The sequence below is a fragment of the Arachis ipaensis genome, chromosome B4, assembly GCF_059453495.1.
Source record: "Arachis ipaensis isolate K30076 ecotype BB chromosome B4, ASM5945349v1, whole genome shotgun sequence".
Classification (NCBI taxonomy): domain Eukaryota; kingdom Viridiplantae; phylum Streptophyta; class Magnoliopsida; order Fabales; family Fabaceae; genus Arachis; species Arachis ipaensis.
In genome coordinates, this window is record NC_142439.1 from 129,595,871 (window position 1) to 129,615,346 (window position 19,476).

The 19,476-nt window shown below is 38.9% G+C and overlaps 1 non-coding gene across 1 annotated transcript; it reads right to left on the reverse strand.

Moving 5' to 3' along the window:
• Positions 1 to 8,159: 8,159 nt before the first annotated feature.
• Positions 8,160 to 8,267, reverse strand: LOC148569195 (small nucleolar RNA R71). The gene has a single exon (XR_015882313.1). It is a non-coding gene; the product is annotated as a small nucleolar RNA R71 (small nucleolar RNA).
• Between the last annotated feature and the right edge of the window lie 11,209 nt (positions 8,268 to 19,476).

A 19,476-nucleotide genomic window follows, 5' to 3' on the forward strand; every position in this document is an offset into this window, starting at 1 on the left:
GTTTTGCAGTAATGGAGAACAGGTTGAGGTTTTGGAGATGCTATATCTTCTGAATCTCTACTTTCCTACTGTCTTCTTCTTCATGCACGCAAGGCTCCTTCCATGGCAAGCTGTATGTTGGGTTTCACCGTTGTCAATGGCTACCTCCCGTCCTCTCAGTGAAAATGTTCAACGCATGCTGTCACCGCACGGCTAATCATCTGTCGGTTCTCGATCATGCTGGAATAGGATCCATTGATCCTTTTGCGTCTGTCACTACGCCCAACACTCGCGAGTTTGAAGCTCGTCACAGCCATCCCTTCCCAGATCCTACTTGGAATACCACAGACAAGGTTTAGATTTTCCGGATCTCAAGAATGGCCGCCAATAATTCTAGCCTATACCACGAAGATTCTAATCTTTAGATTAGAAACCCAAGAGATACACATTCAAGCTTGATTGCATGTAGAATAGAGGTGGTTGTCAGGCACGTGTTCATAGGTGAGAATGGTGATGAGCATCACGGATCATCACCTTCATCCGGTTGAAATGCGAATGAATATCTTAGAATAGAAGCAAGCGTGATTGAATGGAAAACAGTAGTAATTGCATTAATTCATCAAAACACAGCAGAGCTCCTCACCCCCAACCATGGGGTTTAGAGACTCATGCCGTAGAAGATACAATATGAAATGTGTAAAGTGTCATGAGATAGAGATACAATAGCAAAAGGTCCTATTTATAGTGAACTAGTGACCTAGGGTTTACAAAAATGAGTAAATGACGTAAAAATCCACTTCCGGGGTCCACTTCGTGTGTGCTTGGGCTGAGTATTGAAGCTTTCATGTGTAGAGACTTTTCCTGGAGTTAAACACCAGCTTTTGTGCTAGTTTGGGCATTTAACTCCAACTTTTGTGCCAATTCCGGTGTTGAACGCTAGAATTCTGAAGCTGATTTGGAACGCCGGTTTGGGCCATCAAATCTTGGGCAAAGTATGAACTATTATATATTGCTGGAAAGCCCAAGATGTCTACTTTCCAACTCAATTAAAAGAGCACCAATTGGACTTCTGTAGCTCCAGAAAATCTACTTTGAGTGAAGGGAGGTCAGAATCCAACAGCATCTGCAGTCCTTTTTCAGCCTCTAAATCAGATTTTTGCTCAGGTCCCTCAATTTCAGCTAGAAATTACCTAAAATCACAAAAAAACACACAAACTCATAGTAAAGTCCAGAAAAGTGAATTTTAAATAAAAACTAATAAAAATATAATAAAAACTAACTAAAATATACTAAAAACATACTAAAAACAATGCCAAAAAGCGTATAAATTATCCGCTCATCACAACACCAAACTTAAATTGTTGCTTGTCCCCAAGCAACTGAAAATCAAATAGGATAAAAGAAGAGAACATACTATAGACTCCAAAGTATCAATGAAACTTAGCTCCAATTAGATGAGCGGGACTAGTAGCTCTTTGCCTCTGAATAGTTTTGGCATCTCACTTGATCCTTTGAAGTTTAGAATGATTGGCATCTATAAAAACTCAGAATTCAGATAGTGCTATTGATTCTCCTAGTATAGTATGTTGATTCTTGAACACAACTACTCTATGAGTCTTGGCCGTGGCCCAAAACACTCTGTTTTCCAGTATTACCACCGGATACATACATGCCACAGACACATAACTGGGTGAACCTTTTCAGATTGTGACTCAGCTTTGCTAGAGTCCCCAATTAGAGGTGTCCAGGATTCTTAAGCACACTCTTTTTGCTTTGGATCACGACTTTAACCACTCAGTCTCAAGTTCTCACTTGACACCTTCACGCCACAAGCACATGGTTAGGGACAGCTTGGTTTAGCCGCTTAGGCCAGGATATTATTCCTGTAGGCCCTCCTATCCACTGATGCTCAAAGCCTTGGATCCTTTTTATTTTTTACCCTTGCCTTTTGATTTAAAGGGCTAATGACTTTTTCTACTTTTTTTTTTTTGAATTCACTGCTTTTTCTTGCTTCAAGAATCAATTTGATAATTTTTCAGATTATCAATAACATTTCTCCTTTTCCATAATTCTTTCAAGATCCAACAATTTTAACATTCTTAAACAACAAATTCAAAAGATATATGCACTGTTCAAGCATTCATTAAGAAGACAAAAAATGTTGTCACCACATCAAACTAATTCAACTAGTTTCAAAGATGAATTCGAAATCCTGTACTTCTTGTTCTTTTGTGATTAAAACATTTTTCATTTAAGAGAGGTGATGGATTCATAGGACATTCATAGATTTAAGACATAAACTTTAAATTTTATTAATCATGGAACAAGACTCAAAAATAAATATAAGAGTAGACCAATAATAATAGAAGACAGAAAATTAAAAATAGAAATTTAAATGACTCTAAAATAGATTCCTAATAATAAAGGTTATCACAGAGTTAGGACTCAATAACCTTGATTTTGAGAAGTGGATGCTCCCTCAATCTGTAGGGTGTTTGATCCTTCAAGGGAGAGCTTCTGACGCTTCAGCTCCTGTAGCTCACGCCCCTGCTTCTCCTGTTCCTTCAGCAGTTTGCAGAGCATGCAGTTTTGATTCTGCTGTTCTTCCTTAAGTTGTTCCATAGCTTCTTGCAGCTTGGCAACAGATGCTTCTAGGCGGGTCCAGTAGTCAATTTCAGGAAGTTCGGGGAGGAACTCCTGTGCCCTCCTTTTGATAGAGTTATCTTGCATTTGTCCTTCCATTGACTTCTTGGTGATTGGATGTTCAATTGGGATGAATTCATCTACTCCTATCCTCACCCCAGTATCTTTACATAGCAAAGAGATTAAGCTTGGGTAAGCCATTTTGGCTTCAGTGGAGTTCTTGTTTGCAATTGTGTAAATCTCACAAGAAATCAGATGATGAATCTCCACTTCTTTTTCCAGCATAATACAATGAATCATCACTGCTCTTTTGACAATGACTTCAGAACGGTTGCTAGTGGGCAATATAGAACGCCCAATAAAATCCAACCAGCCTCTTGCAACTGGTTTGAGATCTCCCCTCTTGAGTTGGTTTGGGACACCTTTTGAATTGGTTATTCACTTAGTTCCAGGGAGGCATATGTCCTCTGGAACTTGATCCAACCCCTTGTCTACTCTCACCATTCTCCTATTAAAGGATTCAGGATCATCTTGTAGTTTAGGTAGTTTGAAGACCTCTCTTATTTTTCCAGATGGAAGTAAATAATTCTCCCTCTGACCATGGTTCTGTAGGTATGAAAGGCAATTCCAGTCATTCTCTGCTTATCTGTCAGCCACAGATTTGAGTAGAATTCCTGAACCATGTTTCTTCCAACCTTTGTCTCAGGATTGGCTAGAATTTCCCATCCTCTGTTTCGAATTTGCTCTTGGATCTCCGGATATTCGTCTTCTTTCATATCGAATTTAACTTCCGGGATCACTGACCTTAGACCCATTATTTTGTGGTAATGGTCTGCATGTTCTTTGGTTAAGAATCTCTCTTGATTCTAAAAACTCTTTGGAGTATTCTCTTTCTTGCCTCTTGAATTGGTTTGTTTTCCCTTAGGAGCCATGATCTTGATGAGTCTTAGCTTAGTGATCACGGAAAAACACACCAAACTTAGAGGTTTGCTTGCCCTCAAGCAAAAGAAAGGAAAGGGGAGAGAGAGGAGGAGAGGCAAATTCGAATGGTGGAGAGAGGGGGATGGCCGAATGTGTATTTATAAGGGGAGGGGAGGGATTTCGAAAATTTTGAAAGAGATTTGAGAAGATATGGAAAGAATTTGGGAAGATACTTGAGTTTTTGAAGAATATTTGGAAAGGATTTGAAAGAGATTTGGAAAGTAATTTAGAAAATTGTTGAATTTTTGAAATTTAAAGGTGAATGATGAAAATTTGTAACATGTTTATGCAGAAAATTATGGATCAAAACATGAAAGTTTGAAAAAATTTGAAGTGGAAAACAAAATCTCCTTCCCCTGCCTTTCTGGCGTTAAACACCCAGAATGGTATCCATTCTGGCGTTTAACGCCCAATTGTTGGCTGATGAGCGGATAATTTATACGCTTTTTGACATTGTTTTTAGTATGTTTTTAGTAGGATCTAGTTACTTTTAGGGATGTTTTCATTAGTTTTTATGTTAAATTCACATTTCTGGACTTTACTATGAGTTTGTGTGTTTTTCTGTGATTTCAGGTATTTTCTGGCTGAAATTGAGGGACTTGAGCAGAAATCAGATTCAGAGGTTGAAAAAGGACTGCTGATGCTGTTGGATTCTGACCTCCCTGCACTCAAAGTGGATTTTCTGGAGCTACAGAACTCGAAATGGCGCGCTTCCAATTGCGTTGGAAAGTAGACATTCAGGGCTTTCCAGAAATATATAATAGTCCATACTTTGGCCAAGAATAGACGACGTAAACTGGCGTTCAACGCCAGCCTTCTGCCCAAATCTGGCGTCCAGCGCCAGAAAAGGATCCAAAACCAGAGTTGAACGCCCAAACTGGCACAGAAACTGACGTTCAACTCCACAAATGGCCTCTGCACGTGCTACACTTAAGCTCAGCCCAAACACACACCAAGTGGGCCCCGGAAGTAGATTTATGCATCAATTACTTACTCATGTAAACCCTAGTGACTAGTTTATTATAAATAGGACCTTTTACTATTGTATTAGGCATCTTTGGATTACCTTATGATCCTTTGATCACGTTTTGGGGGCTGGCCATCTCGGCCATGCCTGGACCTTCACTTATGTATTCTCATACGGTAGAGTTTCTACACTCCATAGATTAAGGTGTGGAGCTCTGCTGTTCCTCAAAGATTAATGCAAAGTACTACTGTTTTCTATTCAATTCATCTTATTTCGCTTCTAAGATATTCATTCGCACTTCAACCTGAATGTGATGAACGTGACAATCATCATCATTTCCTATGAATGCGTGCCTGACAACCACTTCCGTTCTACATTAGAATTGAATGAGTATCTCTTAGATCTCTTAACCGGAATCTTCGTGGCGTAAGCTAGAATGATGGCGGCATTCAAGAGAATCCAGAAAGTCTAAACCTTGTCTGTGGTATTCCGAGTAGGATTCAATGATCGAATGACTGTGACGAGCTTCAAACTCGCGATTGTTGGGCGTTAGTGACAGACGCAAAAGGAGGGTGAATCCTATTCCAGCATGATCGAGAACCGACAGATGATTGGCCGTGCTGTGACAGAGCATGTGAGCATATCTTTCACTGAGAGGAGGGGATGTAGCCACTGACAACGGTGATGCCCTTGCATAAAGCCAGCCATGGAAAGGAGTAAGACCGATTGGATGAAGATAGCAGGAAAGCAGAGGTTCAGAGGGACGAAAAGCATCTCCATTCGCTTATCTGAAATTCCTACCTATAATTTACATAAGTATCTCTATCCCTATTCTATTATTTAATATTCGAAAACACCATTATCACTTTATATCTGCCTGACTGAGATTTACAAGGTGACCATAGCTTGCTTCATACCAACAATCTCCGTGGGATTCGACCCTTACTCACGTAAGGTATTACTTGGACGACCCAGTGCACTTGCTGGTTAGTTGTATCGAAGTTGTGACAATTATGAATTAAGATCAAAGCACCAAGCTTTGGAGCCATTACCAGGGATTGTTCGAGCCTGGACATCACAATTTCGTGCACCAAGTTTTTGGCGCCGTTGCCGGGGATTGTTTGAGTTTGGACAACTGACGGCTCATCTTGTTGCTCAGATTAGGTAATTTTCTTTTCGTTTTCTTTTCAAAAATTTTTCAAAAATATTTTCAAAATTTTCTCATCTGTTTTCGAAAAAAAAAATAAAAATATTTTCAAAAATTTATTCAAAATTTTTAAGAATGAATTCTAGTGTTTCATGAAGCATGTTGAAGCCTGGCTGGCTGTAAGCCATGTCTAAACTTTTTGGACTGGGGTTTCAACTTGTCATCACAAATGAAGAGATTCTCACACACTGAGTTGCTCTATACATGAAAAGTATCCATACCTGCTGAAGCTTGGCTGGCCATTGGCCATGTCTAGTGTTTTGGACCGGAGCTTTCTTTGAAAGCTTGGCTGGCTAGTGAGCCATGTCTAATTCCTGGACTGAAGCTTTAGACTAACATGGCAAGATTCCTGGAATTCATATTAAAAATTTTGGAATCCTTATTTTTCTTTTTCAAGACTATTTTCGAAAAATATAAAATAAAAATCCAAAAAAATTAGAAAATCATAAAAATCAAAAATATTTTTGTTTCTTGTTTGAGTCTTGAGTCATATCATAAGTTTGGTGTCACTTGCATATGCATCTTGCATTTTTCGAAAATTTCATGCATTCATAGTGTTCTTCATGATCTTCAAGTTGTTCTTGGTAAGTCTTCTTGTTTGATCTTGATGATTTTTTGTTTTGTGTCTTTTCATGTTTATCATATGCATTCTTGAATTCTTAGTGTCTAAGCATCAAAGAATTCTAAGTTTGGTGTCTTGCATGTTTTCTTTGCATAAAAAATTTTTTTCAAAAATTATGTCTATGATGTTCATCTTGACATTCATAGTGTTCTTGGTGTTCATCTTGACACTCATATCATTCATGCATGCATTCATTGTTTTGATCTAAAAATTTCATGCATTGCATCTTTTTTGTGTTTTTCTCTCTCATCATAAAAATTCAAAAATAAAAAAAAATATCTTTCCATTTTTCTCTCATCAAATTCGAAAATTTGAGTTGACTTTTTCAAAAATTTTTAAAAATCAAGTTGTTGCCAATGAGTCAAATCAAATTTTCAATTTGAAAATCTTATCTTTTTCAAAATCTTTTTCAAAAATCAAATCTTTTTCAAAATTCTTAGTTATTTTCGAAAATTCCAAAAATATTTTTCAAAAATCTTTTTCTTATTTTTCCATCAAATTTTCGAAAATAACATAGTCAATTAATGTTTTGGTTCAAAAATTTGAAGTTTGTTACTTGCTTGTTAAGAAAGATTCAAACTTTAAGTTCTAGAATCATATCTTGTGATTTCTTATGAATCAAGTCATTAATTGAGATTTTAAAAATCAAATCTTTTTCAAAACTAATTTCAATCATATCTTTTCAAAAATATCTTCTTATCTTATCTTTTTCAAAAAAAAAAATATCTTTTCAAAATATCTTTCCTAACCTCCTAACTACTTATCTTTTCAAAATTGGTTTTCAAAATTTGTTTCAACTAACTAACTAACTTTTTGTTTGTTTCTTAACTTTTTCAAAACTACCTAACTAACTCTCTCTCTCTAATTTTCGTTAATATCTCCCCCTTTTTCAAAAATTTCTTTTTTATTAATTAATTATTTTTATTTTTAAATTTTAAAAATTTTTCGAAAATTTCTAAACATTTTTCAAAAACCATTTTTCAAAAATCACTAACTCTTTTTCAAAATAAATTTCGAAAATTATCCCTCCCCCATCCTATTCTATTTATTCATTCATATCCTAACATCTCATCTCACATCTCTTCCATCCGTACAGTTGCATCTCTTCCTTTACATCACATTCTTTGTCTCCCCCTCTTTTCTTCCACCCACAAAGGGATCCCTATACTGTGGTATAAAGGATCTCTATTATTATTATTATTTTTCTGTGCCTTCTTCCTTGTCATATGAGCAGGAGCAAGGATAAGAACATTCTTGTGGAAGCAGATCCAGAACCTGAAAGGACTCTGAAGAGAAAATTAAGAGAAGCTAAAATACAACAATCCAGAGATAACCTTTCAGAAATTTTCGAACAGGCAGAGGAGATGGCAGCCGAAAATAATAATAATGCAAGGAGGATGCTTGGTGACTTCACTGCACCTAATTCCAATTTACATGGAAGAAGCATCTCCATTCCTGCCATTGGAGCAAACAACTTTGAGCTGAAACCTCAATTAGTTTCTCTGATGCAGCAGAACTGCAAGTTTCATGGACTTCCATCTGAAGATCCCTTTCAGTTCTTAACTGAATTCTTGCAGATATGTGATACTGTTAAGACTAATGGAGTAGATCCTGAAGTCTACAGGCTCATGCTTTTCCCTTTTGCTGTAAGAGACAGAGCTAGATTATGGTTGGATACTCAACCTAAAGACAGCCTGAACTCTTGGGATAAGCTGGTCACGGCTTTCTTAGCCAAGTACTTTCCTCCTCAAAAGCTGAGCAAGCTTAGAGCTGATGTTCAAACCTTCAGGCAGAAAGAAGGTGAATCCCTCTATGAAGCTTGGGAAAGATACAAACAGTTGACCAAAAAGTGTCCTTCTGACATGCTTTCAGAATGGACCATCCTGGATATATTCTATGATGGTCTGTCTGAGTTATCTAAGATGTCATTGGATACTTCTGCAGGTGGATCCATTCACCTAAAGAAAACGCCTGCAGAAGCTCAAGAACTCATTGACATGGTTGCTAATAACCAGTTCATGTACACTTCTGAAAGGAATCCTGTGAGTAATGGGACGCCTATGAAGAAGGGAGTTCTTGAGGTTGATACTCTGAATGCCATATTGGCTCAGAATAAAATATTGACTCAGCAAGTCAATATGATTTCTCAGAGTCTGCATGGAATGCAAGCTGCATCCAACAGTACTCAAGAGGCATCTTCTGAAGAAGAAGCCTATGATCCTGAGAACCCTGCAATAGCAGAGGTAAATTACTTAGGTGAACCTTATGGAAACACCTATAACTCAACATGGAGAAATCATCCAAATTTCTCATGGAAGGATCAAAAGCCCCAACAAGGCTTTAATAATAGTGGAAGAAACAGGTTTAGCAATAGCAAACCTTTTCCATCATCCACTCAGCAACAGACAGAGAACTCTGAACAAAATGCTTCTAATTTAGCAAATCTAGTCTCTGATCTATCTAAAGCCACTGTAAGTTTCATGAATGAAACAAGGTCTTCCATTAGAAATCTGGAAGCACAAGTGGGCCAGCTGAGTAAAAGGATCACTGAAATCCCTCCTAGTACTCTCCCAAGCAATACAGAAGAGAATCCAAAAGGAGAGTGCAAGGCCATTGACATAAGCGCCATGGCCGAACCTGTGAGGAGAGGAGAGGACGTGAATCCCAAGGAGGAAGACCTCCTGGGACGTCCAGTGATCAATAAGGAGCTTTTCTCTGAGGAACCAAAGGACTCTGAGGCTCATCTAGAGACCATAGAGATTCCATTGAACCTCCTTATACCCTTCATGAGCTCTGATGAGTATTCCTCTTCTGAAGAGAATGAGGATGTTACTGAAGAGCAAACTGCCAAGTTTCTTGGTGCAATCATGAAGCTGAATGCCAAATTATTTGGCATTGATGCTTGGGAAGTTGAACCTCCCTTGTTCATCAATGAACTAAGTGATCTGGATCAACTGACATTGCCTCAGAAGAGACAGGATCCTGGAAAGTTCATATTACCTTGTACCATAGGCACCATGATCTTTAAAGCTCTGTGTGACCTTGGTTCAGGTATAAACCTCATGCCCCTCTCTGTAATAGAGAAACTAGGAATCTATGGGGTGCAAGCTGCTAAAATCTCACTGGAGATGGCAGACAGCTCAAGAAAACAGGCTTATGGACAAGTAGAAGATGTATTAGTAAAGGTTGAGGGCCTTTACATACCTGCTGATTTCATAGTCCTGGATACTGGAAAGGAAGAGGATGAATCCATCATCCTAGGAAGACCTTTCCTGGCCACAGCAAGAGCTGTGATTGATGTTGACAGAGGTGAAATAGTCCTTCAATGGAATGAGGACTCCCTTGTGTTTACAACTCAAGGAGCTCCCTCTGCAACCATGGAGAGGAAGCTGAAAAAGCTTCTCTCCAAGCAGAGTCAACCAGAGCCCCCACAGTCAAACTCTAAGTTTGGTGTTGGGAGGCCACAACCAAACTCCAAGTTTGGTGTTGAACTCCCATATCCAAACTCTAAGTTTGGTGTTGGAGAGTCTCAACAAAGCTCTGCACATCTGTAAGGCTCCATGAGAGCCCACTGTCAAGCTATTGACATTAAAGAAGCGCTTGATGGGAGGCAACCCAATGTTTATCTAATTCTTATTTTTATTGTTTTTCATGTTTTCTTAGGTTCATGATCATGTGGAGTCACAAAATAAACAAAAAATTCAAAAACGGAATCAAAAACAGCAGAAGAAAAATCACACCCTGGAGGAGCATCTGCCTGGCGTTCAAACGCCAGAACAGAGCATAGTTCTGGCGCTGAACGCCCAGAATGGGGGAATCCTGGCGCTGAACGCCCAGAACAAGCATGGTTCTGGCGTTCAACGCCAGAAATGGCAGCAAATGGGCATTGAACGCCCAAAATGGGCACCAACCTGGCGCTGAACGCCCAGAGTTGTGTGCAAGGGCATTTTGCATGCCTAAATTGGTGCAGGGATGTAAATGCCTTGACACCTCAAGATCTGTGGACCTCACAGGATCACCTCAGGATCTGTGGACCCCACAGGATACCCACCTACCTTCACTCACTCTCTTCTCTCTTCTCAATCATCCTCTATTCCCAATAAACAATCATCACTTCTGTCTTCCATTTACCACTCACACCCATACACCCACTTACCTTCAAAAATTCAACATCTCTTCCCCACCCAATCCCACCCATATGACCGAATACACACAGCCATCCATCTCCTCCATATCCTCTTCTTCTTCTATTCTTTCTTCTTTTGCTCGAGGGCGAGCAACATTCTAAGTTTGGTGTGGTAAAAGCATAGCTTTTTTGTTTTTTCCATAACCATTGATGGCACCTAAGGCCAAAGAGGCCTCTAGAAAGAGGAAAGGGAAGACAAAAGCTTCCATCAAGGGTCTATAGCTCAGTGGTAGAACATTTGACTGCAAATCAAGAGATCCCTGAGACACCTTAGGGGATACATTTTCTTCCACACAATTATTGGAAGCAACTAAGGGTGGAACATCAAGAGCTCTCCATCATCTTTCATGAAATAAGAGAAGATCAAAAAGCAATGAGGGAGGAGCAACAAAGACAAGGAAGAGACATAGAAGAGCTCAAGGACATCATTGGTTCCTCAAGAAGGAAACGCCACCATCACTAAGGTGGATTCATTCCTTGTTCTTATTTCTTCTGTTTTTCATTTTCTATGTTGTGTGCTTATCTGTGTTTGTGTCTTCATTACATGATCATTAGTAGTTAGTAACTATGTCTAAAAGTTATGAATGTCCTATGAATCCATCACCTCTCTTAAAATAAAAACTGTTTTAATTCAAAAGAACAAGAAGTACATGGGTTTCGAATTTATCCTTGAACTTAGCTTAATTATAATGATGTGGTGACAATGCTTCTTGTTTTCTGAATGAATGCTTGAACAGTGCATATGTCTTTTGAAGTTGTTGTTTAAGAATGTTAAATATGTTGGCTCTTGAAAGAATGATGACTAGGAGACATGTTATTTGATAATCTGAAAAATCATAAAAATGATTCTTGAAGCAAGAAAAAGCAGCAAAGAATAAAGCTTGCAGAAAAAAAAAAGAAAAAAAGAAGAAGAAAAAAAATAGGCGAAAAAAAAATAGAAAGAAAAAGAAAAAGCAAGCAGAAAAAGCCAATAACCCTTAAAACCAAAAGGCAAGGGCAAATAAAAAGGATCCCAAGGCTTTGAGCATCAGTGGATAGGAGGGCCTAAAGGAATAAAATCCTGGTCTAAGCGGCTAAACCAAGCTGTCCCTAACCATGTGCTTGTGGCGTGTAGGTGTCAAGTGAAAACTTGAGACTGAGCGGTTAAAGTCAAGGTCCAAAGCAAAAAAAAGAGTGTGCTTAAGAACCCTGGACACCTCTAATTAGGGACTTTAGCAAAGCTGAGTCACAATCTGAAAAGGTTCACCCAATTATGTGTCTGTGGCATTTATGTATCCGGTGGTAATACTGGAAAACAAAGTGCTTAGGGCCACGGCCAAGACTCATAAAGAAGCTGTGTTCAAGAATCATCATACTGAACTAGGAGAGTCAATAACACTATTCGAAATCTGAAGTTCCTATAGATGTCAATCATTCTGAACCTCAATGGATAAAGTGAGATGCCAAAACTATTCAAGAGGCAAAAAGCTATAAGTCCCGCTCATATGATTGAAGCTCTGTTTCATTGATAGTTTGAAATTTATAGTATATTCTCTTCTTTTTATCCTATTTTGATTTTCAGTTGCTTGGGGACAAGCAACAATTTAAGTTTGGTGTTGTGATGAGCGGATAATTTATACGCTTTTTGACATTGTTTTTAGTATGTTTTTAGTAGGATCTAGTTACTTTTAGGGATGTTTTCATTAGTTTTTATGTTAAATTCACATTTCTGGACTTTACTATGAGTTTGTGTGTTTTTCTGTGATTTCAGGTATTTTCTGGCTGAAATTGAGGGACTTGAGCAGAAATCAGATTCAGAGGTTGAAAAAGGACTGCTGATGCTGTTGGATTCTGACCTCCCTGCACTCAAAGTGGATTTTCTGGAGCTACAGAACTCGAAATGGCGCGCTTCCAATTGCGTTGGAAAGTAGACATCCAGGGCTTTCCCGAAATATATAATAGTCCATACTTTGGCCAAGAATAGACGACGTAAACTGGCGTTCAACGCCAGCCTTCTGCCCAAATCTGGCGTCCAGCGCCAGAAAAGGATCCAAAACCAGAGTTGAACGCCCAAACTGGCACAGAAACTGGCGTTCAACTCCACAAATGGCCTCTGCACGTGCTACACTTAAGCTCAGCCCAAACACACACCAAGTGGGCCCCGGAAGTGGATTTATGCATCAATTACTTACTCATGTAAACCCTAGTGACTAGTTTATTATAAATAGGACCTTTTACTATTGTATTAGGCATCTTTGGATTACCTTATGATCCTTTGATCACGTTTTGGGGGCTGGCCATCTCGGCCATGCCTGGACCTTCACTTATGTATTCTCATACGGTAGAGTTTCTACACTCCATAGATTAAGGTGTGGAGCTCTGCTGTTCCTCAAAGATTAATGCAAAGTACTACTGTTTTCTATTCAATTCATCTTATTTCGCTTCTAAGATATTCATTCGCACTTCAACCTGAATGTGATGAACGTGACAATCATCATCATTTCCTATGAACGCGTGCCTGACAACCACTTCCGTTCTACATTAGAATTGAATGAGTATCTCTTAGATCTCTTAACCGGAATCTTCGTGGCGTAAGCTAGAATGATGGCGGCATTCAAGAGAATCCGGAAAGTCTAAACCTTGTCTGTGGTATTCCGAGTAGGATTCAATGATCGAATGACTGTGACGAGCTTCAAACTCGCGATTGTTGGGCGTTAGTGACAGACGCAAAAGGAGGGTGAATCCTATTCCAGCATGATCGAGAACCGACAGATGATTGGCCGTGCTGTGACAGAGCATGTGAGCATATCTTTCACTGAGAGGAGGGGATGTAGCCACTGACAACGGTGATGCCCTTGCATAAAGCCAGCCATGGAAAGGAGTAAGACCGATTGGATGAAGATAGCAGGAAAGCAGAGGTTCAGAGGGACGAAAAGCATCTCCATTCGCTTATCTGAAATTCCTACCTATGATTTACATAAGTACCTCTATCCCTATTCTATTATTTAATATTCGAAAACACCATTATCACTTTATATCTGCCTGACTGAGATTTACAAGGTGACCATAGCTTGCTTCATACCAACAATCTCCGTGGGATTCGACCCTTACTCACGTAAGGTATTACTTGGACGACCCAGTGCACTTGCTGGTTAGTTGTATCGAAGTTGTGACAATTATGAATTAAGATCAAAGCACCAAGCTTTGGAGCCATTACCAGGGATTGTTCGAGCCTGGACATCACAATTTCGTGCACCATTGGCCATTATGGGCGTTTAACACCCAGCCAGGTACCTTGGCTGGCGTTAAATGCCAGAAACCCCTTTATCACTGGGCGTTTTGCTGAACGCCCAGAGTGCCCTTTACTGGCGTTTTCTTGCCAGCAAGCTCCTATTCTCTGCTTTTTGCACTGAATCCTTCTGTAACTCTGTGAATTCCTTCAATTTTGATGATCAACCTTGAAGAAAATGTATATCAAACTTCTATTAAGTAAAATAATTAACCTGCCAATGGCTGGGTTGCCTCCCATCAACTGCTTCTTTATTGTCTTTAGCTGGACCTTTACTGAGATTCATTCAAGCCTCAGTTTTGAGCATTCTTGCTCAAGATTGCTTTCAAGATAATGTTTGATCCTCTGTCCATTAACAATGAACTTTTTGTCAGAATCAATGTCTCAAAGCTCAACATATCCATATGGTGACACTCCTGTAATCACATATGGACCCCTCCACCGGGATTTCAGTTTTCCTGGGAATAATCTGAGCCTAGAGTTGAAGAGCAAAACTTTTTGTCCTGGCTCAAAGACTCTGGATGACAATTTCTTGTCATGCCACTTTTTTGCTTTTTCCTTATAAATTTTTGCATTTTCAAAAGCATTGAGTCTGAATTCCTCTAGCTCATTTAGCTGGAGCAATCTTTTTTCACCAGCTAACTTGGCATCCAAGTTTAGGAATCTGGTTGCCCAGTAGGCTTTATGTTTCAGTTCCACGGGCAAATGACAGGCCTTGCCATACACAAGCTGGTATGGAGAGGTTCCTATAGGAGTCTTGAATGCTGTTCTATACGCCCACAGAGCATCATCCCAGCTCTTTGCCCAATCCTTTCTACGGACAATTACAGTCCGTTCTAGGATTCTTTTTAGCTCTCTATTAGAGACTTCAGCTTGCCCATTTGTCTGTGGATGATACGGAGTTGCTACTTTATGGCTAATTCCATATCGGACCATAGCAGAGTATAACTGTTTATTGCAGAAATGAGTGCCTCCGTCGCTGATTAGTACTCTGGGAACACCAAACCTGCTGAAGATGTGCTTCTGGAGGAATTTTAGCACGGTCTTAGTATCATTAGTGGGTGTGGCAATTGCTTCTACCCATTTAGATACATAGTCTACTGCCACCAGAATGTAAGTGTTTGAGTATGATGGTGGGAAAGGACCCATGAAGTCAATACCCCATACATCAAACAATTCAATCTCTAAGATCCCTTGTTGAGGCATGGCGTAACCATGAGGCAAGTTACCAGCTCTTTGGCAACTGTCACAGTTACGCACAAACTCTCGGACATCTCTATAGAGGTAGGCCAGTAGAAGCCACATTGGAGGACCTTAGTGGCTGTTCGCTCACTTTCGAAATGTCCCCCATACTGTGATCCATGGCAATGCCATAGGATCTTTTGTGCTTCCTCTCTAGGTACACATCTGCGGATCATTCTGTCTGCACATATCTTAAAGAGATATAGCTCATCCCATAGGTAGTACTTGGCGTCAGAAATTAATTTTTTTCTTTGCACCCTGCTGTACTCCTGGGGTATGAACCTCACAGCTTTATAATTTGCAATGTCTGCAAACCATGGTGCTTCCTGAATGGAAAAAAGATGCTCATCTGGAAAGGTCTCAGAGATCTCAGTAGGAGGAAGGGACGCCCCAGCTACTGGTTCTATCCGGGACAGGTGATCAGCTACCTGGTTCTCTGTCCCTTTTCTGTCTCTTATTTCTATATCAAACTCTTGCAAAAGCAACACCCATCTTATGAGCCGGGGTTTTGAATCCTGCTTTGTGAATAGGTATTTAAGAGCAGCATGGTCAGTATACACAATCACTTTTGACCCTACTAAATAGGATCTAAACTTGTCAATGGCATAGACCACTGAAAGTAACTCTTTTTCTGTGGTTGTGTAATTCTTTTGTTCGTTATTTAGAACACGGCTAGCATAATAAATGACGTGCAGAAGCTTGTTATGCCTCTGTCCCAACACTGCACCAATGGCATGGTCACTGACATCACACATTAGTTCGAATGGTAAAGTCCAGTCTGGTGTAAAGATGACTGGTGCTGTGACCAGCTTGGCTTTTAGGGTCTCAAACGCCTGCAGACACTCTGTGTCAAACACAAATGGCATGTCAGCAGCTAGCAGGTTGCTTAGAGGTTTTGCAATTTTTGAAAAATCTTTTATGAACCTCCTGTAGAATCCTGCATGTCCCAGAAAGCTTCTTATTGCTTTTACATTGGCAGGTGGTGGTAATTTTTCAATCACCTCCACCTTGGCTTGATCCACCTCTATTCCCTTGCTTGAAATTTTGTGTCCAAGGACAATTCCCTCAGTCACCATAAAGTGACATTTCTCCCAGTTTAAGACCAGGTTAGTCTCTTGGCACCTTTTCAGGACAAGTGCTAGATGATCAAGATAGGAGCTGAATGAGTCTCCAAATACTGAGAAGTCACCCATGAAGACTTCCAGGAACTTCTCTACCATATCAGAGAAGATGGAGAGCATGCACCTCCGAAAAGTTGCAGGTGCATTGCACAGACCAAAAGGCATTCTTCTGTAAGCAAATACGCCAGATGGACAGGTGAATGCTATTTTCTCTTGATCTTGAGGATCCACTGCAATTTGATTATAGCCTGAATAGCCATCCAAAAAGCAGTAATAGTCATGACCTGTTAGTCTTTCTAGCATCTGGTCTATGAATGGTAAAGGAAAATGATCCTTTCTGGTGGCTATATTGAGCCTTCTGTAGTCAATACACATGCGCCACCTTGTAACTGTTCTTATAGGAACCAATTCATTCTTTTCATTATGAACCACTGTCATGCCTCCCTTCTTAGGGACAACTTGGACAGGGCTCACCCAGGGGCTATCAGAAATAGGATAAATAATCCCAGCCTCTAGTAACTTAGGGACCTCTTTCTGCACCACTTCCTTCATGGCTGGATTTAGCCGCCTCTGTGGTTGAACCACTGGCTTGGCATTATCTTCCAATAGGATCTTGTGCATGCATCTTGCTGGGCTAATGCCCTTAAGATCACTTATGGACCATCCAAGAGCTGTCTTGTGTGTCATTAGCACTTGAATTAGTGCTTCCTCTTCCTGTGAATTTAAAGCAGAGCTTATGATCACTGGAAAAGTGTCACCTTCTCCCAGAAATGCATACTTCAGGGATGGTGGTAATGGTTTGAGCTCAGGTTTGGGAGGCTTATCCTCTTCCTGAGAAATTTTCAGAGGTTCTTTTATTTCCTCTGGTTCCTCCTGATCAGGCTGAACACCTTTAAAGATGTCCTCTAGCTCTGATTCGAGACTCTCAGTCATATTGATCTCTTCCACCAAAGAGTCAATAATATCAGCGCTCATGCAGTCATTTGATGTGTCTGGATGCTGCATAGCTTTGACAGCATTCAACTTGAACACATCCTCATTGACTCTCAGGGCACTACAAGAAAACACGTCTATTGCCACGCTTTTGAAAGGGTGACCTATCAAAGGGTGGCGGTTGCTCTATCGCCACGCTTTTGGTGACCTATCGCCACGCTTTTTCTTTTGCCACACTTTTTACAACTGGCCACCCGTTAAAACGTGGCCGTATGTGGGAGATATGGCCACGCTTTAAAAGCGTGGCCATAGGGAGAGATACGGCCACGCTTTTAAAGCGTGGCCATAGCAAGATATACAGCCACGCTTTAAAAGTGTGGCAAAAGCCTTGTTAAATTAAAAAAAAAATTCTTTTCCTTACTTGATCTTCATTACTACACTATAAATTTTCAATCCTTTTTTATTACCAATCCTACAAATATAGTATGCAATTTTTGTTACAAGATAAATCAAACAATAGTTAGTGACATATATAATTTACTGTAATTGTTTTATACATTAAAAACTAAAACTCAAATACAAAATAAATCTTGAGTTCAAATTCCAAAACTAAAAACCGAAAAAAAAATACAGAAACAATACAAGTTAGAACTGCTCACAATATATCAAATTACACTAATAGAAATGATCATCAACCTAAATACTTAGTAAAAGATCATAATCAACCTAAAACTGCTCCACTTTGTGCATTAAGCGTTCAAGTTATCCATTCCAATACTAGCCTACAGCAAAATATCAAGAACAAATTGAACCAACTAAAACGATATATATAAAAATATTATAAGAAATAATCTAATTTATGCATGCATTAACAATTCTAAATTAAACCAGGTTCACATTCTACTATAAAAATTCATCAACATTATGCTAATAGGAATAAAACAAAATGTATTGAAGCAAATTCAGCTACTTGAGGTCCAAAATTTCACAACTTCCTTTAGCTAGAAACAAAGCAGAAAATGTATTGAAGACTTTGAAAATAGAATTGCTGCATTTATAATCTAAAGACTCAAACCCATAAAAGAATTGCTGCATTTATAATCTAAAGAGAGGAAATTACAATATTGGACCTACCCAAAAGCTTCAACCTATTTGAATTCTTTTGGAATGTATCTTCTAGCTTTCTCTGCCTTCACAAGATGGAGTTAATACAAGGAACTGATAAACAAAGAAACAGAACAGTTAATGAAAGAAACAATTCCCATTTCCCACAAATTAAAGTTGAACATACATAAACAACACTTAGAGAAAGATTCATTGTTACAATTTTGCAGACTTAATGAATTACCTTCCTCTAAATACCCATGGATGAGATATGACAAGTGTTTGTCCATGTCAACTAGGAATTGTGACAACAAGAGAAGAAGGCTTCAAAAGATTACACCAACACCATACTTTCAATTTCATGGTAATAAACTTAAAGGCCTACAAGCTACAATGCCATTGAAATTATTTGTAGTAGTAGTGTTGAATACCATGTTAAAAACCAAAAGCTACCAATCTAAACTTCTCAACCTACCCATTTCCCACCAAAATTATTCAGAAATAATAATCAAAATAATTCACCATGCACTCTAATTTCCAACAGAAAATGTTTAAAGATAATGCTTAATGGTGGGTGCTTCAGCGTGAACTTACGAGCTACATTTCTTCAATCTGTAATCAAAATAATTCTTCATTATGTCATTCACATTAGGGGTGCGAGAAAGTTTACAAGCTGCGAAAAAAGAAAACCGATAAGAATAAAAATACTGATCCAATAATTTCAAAATGACAAAAAGGTTTCTACCGTTTGAAGAAAAATTGTATTGAGTAACAATTATATCAACTTGCTTGTAAAGGAATTAAATTCATGTTGGTTATATAAAATCGATAAGAATAAAACTAATGTATATAAAATAATAGCACTACCTTGCCCAGATGGGTGATAAATTCACATGGGAGCAAATTAAATTCATGTTGGTTATATAAAATTCCTAATTATTGTTATAAAAGAAGAGTTCAATTAAGAAGCTATTTTTATAGCCAATTTCAACTAATATGCTAACTTTTTCAATGTACAATTAAAAAGGGCATTAATGTCTTTTTGTTTATAATTATGTATTAGTGTCATATCCTTCGTTCTAATAAGCACAACCTTAATATCTCTTTATCTTCTATTATGAAACATTGTACTCATCAAAGAGGCAAAGACAACAATATAAAGATGTGTTTGGTAAATGAAGAGTTTGAAGGAGAAGGGACGGGAAAAAAAAGAGTTGGTGAAT